Here is a 5,000-nt window from a genome sequence, read left to right on the forward strand (position 1 = left end):
TTCTAAACATTTTTGGATATGGAGGCATTCAAGATTAGCCCTTAGGAAGATATGGCGGCCATTGTTCAAAATGGCCGCCATTTAACATTAGCGTCATTACATAGACTTCATTATGTGTCGTTAGTTTGGTGCTAGATGGGCCAAAATTCCCTTTTTTTACATCAGAATTAACATCAATAAATGTTTAACAGATATTTAGATGAATCTTCTCAAAAATGGCCCCCAAACTGGCCGCCATTTTGTGGAAAAAGTGGACATTTGATGAAGATTTCAATACTCAATGACATAATACCTCTAATAACCAGTACCTGATTTCAGGAACACACTTTAATTGCTCAAGTTGCTTTTTTATTTCAAATTGCTGGCAAAATTGCTAGTCAAAATAATACACAGAGTACGGGAAGTTTACAGTATGGTCAGATTGTAGTTATATAGTCGACCAAAAGCCCAGTCTCTAGGCACAGTACTTGTGTAATCCTGCAGTACATACATGTAATACAATAACGTAGATTTTGCCACACTATGTTAATTATGATTCCGAACTTTTCAAATCTGGTCACCAGAATTATGAATGTCTACAGATCATAATGTTGGTTAGCAAGTTTTCTGTCCCAATCTACTGGCATTCGCCTTCACAGAAACATAGACCAGTGCATTGCAGTGAAGCGTTCTTGCACTTGCAGCGGTTTTTGCAGCCTTTCTTGCATCCGCAAGACACCAGCTCATAGCAGGCCTTGGATGCCTCAGGGAGTGTGGTCCAGAGTGGTGTGTAGAGCCAGTTGTGATCTCTGCTTGTACCAGTGCTTGGGTCCACCCACTTCCCTGCAACCAGTCACCCAGGGTCTTCAGTGCCGTCATCTCAATATGCAACCCCCCAAACATCACCACCAGTTGGTCTTCTCCATATGTGTTTGGCCACTTCCACTGGATCTGTTTTGCTAGAGTGAATAGTGGCTGGTCGCAAGTCAGAACTGGAGTTTGGCCTGGGTTGAGATGTTTAACTGCACTCCTGACTACATCAATAGAGTGTCTGATCATTGCCACAGTGTGAGCACTCTCCTGGAACAAGGGAAGCAGGGACGTTGGTGTGATGACTGGTTGCTTTGGATCTTGGTGCCTTGCATGGTATGCAGCCCATGATGTGTTTTCACAGGCCTCAACATCATCTTTGAGAACACTTCTCGTGTTCTCCAGCCACATATACTCATCTTCTATGTGCTGCTCACAGTTGTGGCGTCTAAGAGAGGTCACAGAAGTAGCTGGGATCATTTGCCCTTTGACAGAAGAAGCAACAGGACGTACATCCGTGTAATATTCTGGTAGAGGCTCAACCGTCTTTGATCCAGTATCACGCCCAGTGAGAGCAATGCTACGATCCACTCCCTCATCTGCACACGTTGGGTGTTGAAAAAGCGAGATTCCTGTTCCATGGAATGAATTCTTGGCTGTGGTGGCACTTGGGTTGTGGTCAATGTTGTCCACAGCCGCAGTTGTGAACACATTGCTACGCAGGGTAGGCGGGCAGACCACTTCCTCTATGCGGTACAGCTGACACACGCTGTTTCCCATCTGGGCAGAAAGACGTAGGACTCTGTCATATGAGATGCTTAGGCCCAGAGAGAAGAGCTTGTCCACAAGTCCTCTCTTGCGTGTTTCAGCATACAGCATCAGCCCAACATAGGTTGGAAGAGGAGTTTCTTGAGACATACTGTGTCTGACAGCTGGAGGCTCCTGTGTCTTGGTTGCTCCCTGCTTCCGACTTTGCTTGACACTGTTGAACTTGAGAAGCTGCGCAATGGAAAGAGCTGCTTGTGTTGAAGAGGAATGGCTTTGATTCTTGATGGTGGGGCCATCCAGCACCATATTTACCATTGCAACTAGTACGTTTGGCACAGAGTCCTCCTGACAGCCGCCCGGGAATGATCCACGGAATTGGTAAGTGTCTTCAAACATATATCGACGAACTATCTGTGCAGCACGCGCAAGGTGAACTGCCTCAGTGTCACAGTCTTGCTCGCAGGCTTTGCCTAGCGCTTCACCAATGTCTTCATCAAACGCTAGTAAAACATCTCGGCCTTTGCTGTGGGATCTCAGGCCTGGTATCTGGGCTAACAGGCGCTCTTTCAGCCTTGTGCTATTAACTTTCTGGCACAAAACAACCCCGAGCTGTTCCATTCTTGTTGTGTATAGCTTTACAAGTTCTGCGAGTCTGAAGACTGGGGTGGTGCCCTCTTCTAGGTGGGTTTCCTCGATATACAGGACCAGTTCAGCCAGTACGATTCTTGACATTACACCTTCATGGTCAGTTTTCTGCTCGGCTTCTACAGTGGTCTTTGCACGATAGTAAAGAGCCAACAAACACTTGGAATGGTACTTGGCCTCCAGAGCCACCATATCACCCATGCTGAGCATGGCTATGAGTTCATTGTCCCCAACTTGCGCTGCACACTTCCGTACGCGTGTGTCCACCTGGAAGGTTGTTACTTCATGTAGGGTCTCTGTGCCAGACTTTCCACAGAAAAAGCAGGAGGTGCCGCTGGTAGTGGCTTCTGAAGAGTGTGTTCTGGCGCGCTTGGCCTGGACATTGTCAGTACTATCAAATGCTGAGCTGCTTGCGATGCGTCTCTTCTCTGCTCTTCGTAGCATTGTGTTATTGTATTTGAGCATACATGTTTTATGCCACTTGGCCTGGTGGGCAACCATTGTCGCCTCAACACCTTGTCCTTCATCTAGTCCCTGTAACTGAACAGTTCTTGGCAGTTCTCCGAGTTCATCAAATTTGACCAAGTTTGCAGCCATTGTCGTGTATCCACTCCCAGGGTCTCGGCGTTTAGACAGTACTGGGCAGACAAGTGACTCTGTTGTCTCCTCTTGACATACAAGACACAGCTTCCAGTTTGTCTCAGGAGGTTTTGTGGGAGTACGTTGCTCAAAAGTATCGACTAGTTGGAACTTCTTTGCCATGGCTGCAGTCTGGAACAACGCGTCTCTGATGTCAGGTGGTGCTGCTGCTGCCTCACCTGCAAAGACACAAAACACCACCATGTTACCACAAGTTACTACTACAAGCACCATGACTATCAACACTATACTATTACTGCAGCCGCCGTCACTGCCACCAAACGCTGCCGCTGCAAAGTAAAATTCATTTTCTTGTGAAATGGTAGCCAAATTATTTGGTAAGCACAGAAGTATGTGTAATTGTACAATACTTATCACCTCTAGCACACTTATCACCTTTAGCATCCACAAAAAGACAAATTATGGTACATATTCAATGACGCTAACGGTAAATAGCGGCCATTTTGAAAAATGGCCGCCAAATGTGCTACGGGGAGAATCTTGAATGCCTCCATATCCAAAATTGTTCAGAATGTATTAATCCACATGTGTGCCAATTTTGGTGCTTTTAGAACAATTTGAACAATTGGTTTCATATTTCTTACTATGCCGCTGGGCTATCCTGGTTTAATTACGTGCTTGGAAATATTCCTGGAAACGCATGACTATTAAGGAGAGTACATATATATATATATATATATATATATTTATATATATAAATATATAAATATATACATACATATATATATATATATATACATATATTTATATATATATATATATATATATATACATATATTTATATATATATATATATATATATATATATTTCTACCTCATACTTGGGATCAAACGCTAGCCCCTTCTAATGAAAGGCCAGGTCGAAACCAACCATGCCACGAGAGGCCATAAAAGGAAATCGGAACCTGACGCTAACTAGCTGTCCGAGGATTTACCTGGCGAGACATCAGTCTCTTACCAGCGAGTTTTACCCGATTTCCCCGGCCCACCACGTGAAACAATTGGTAGTAATTCATTCAAATTACCCCTAATGAGTCAATATAGATGAATATGAACACAACATCGTGTTCAAATAGAAATAAATTTCTACCTCATACTTGGGATCGAATGCTAGCCCCTTCTAATGAAAGGCCAGGTCGAAACCAACCATGCCACGAGAAGCCATAAAAGGAAATCGGAACCTGACGCTAACTAGCTGTCCGAGGATTTACCTGGCAAGACATCAGTCTCTTACCTGCGAGTTTTACCCGATTTCCCCGGCCCACCACGTGACACAATTGGTAGTAATTCAATCAAATTACCCCTAATGAGTCAATATGGATAAATATCAACACAACATCGTGTTCAAATAGAAATAAATTTCTACCTCATACTTGGGATCGAACGCTAGCCCCTTTTAATGAAAGGCCAGGTCGAAACCAACCATGCCACGAGACGCCATAAAAGGAAATCGGAACCTGACGCTAACTAGCTGTCCGAGGATTTACCTAGCGAGACATCAGTCTATTACCAGCGAGTTTTACCCGATTTTCCCTGCCTACCACGTGACACAATTGGTAGTAATTCATTCAAATTACCCCTAATGAGTCAATATGGATAAATATCAACACAACATCGTGTTCAAATAGAAATAAATTTCTACCTCATACTTGGGATCGAACGCTAGCCCCTTCTAATGAAAGGCCAGGTCGAAACCAACCATGCCATGGGAGGCCATAAAAGGAAATCGGAACCTGACGCTAACTAGCTGTCCGAGGATTTACCTGGCGAGACATCAGTCTCTTACCAGCGAGTTTTACCCGATTTCCCCGGCCCACCACGTGACACAATTGGTAGTAATTCATTCAAATTACCCCTAATGAGTCAAAATAAGCGTTCAATCCCATGTATGAGGTAGAAATTTATTTCTATTTGAACACGATGTTGTGTTGATATTTATCCATATTGACTCATTAGGGGTAATTTGAATGAATTACTACCAATTGTGTCACGTGGTGGGCCGGGGAAATCGGGGTAAAACTCGCTGGTAAGAGACTGATGTCTCGCCAGGTAAATCCTCGGACAGCTAGTTAGCGTCAGATTCCGATTTCCTTTTATGGCCTCTCGTGGCATGGTTGATTTCGACCTGGCCTTCCATT

The sequence above is a fragment of the Palaemon carinicauda genome, chromosome 1 (genome assembly GCF_036898095.1).
Source record: "Palaemon carinicauda isolate YSFRI2023 chromosome 1, ASM3689809v2, whole genome shotgun sequence".
Lineage (NCBI taxonomy): Eukaryota > Metazoa > Arthropoda > Malacostraca > Decapoda > Palaemonidae > Palaemon > Palaemon carinicauda.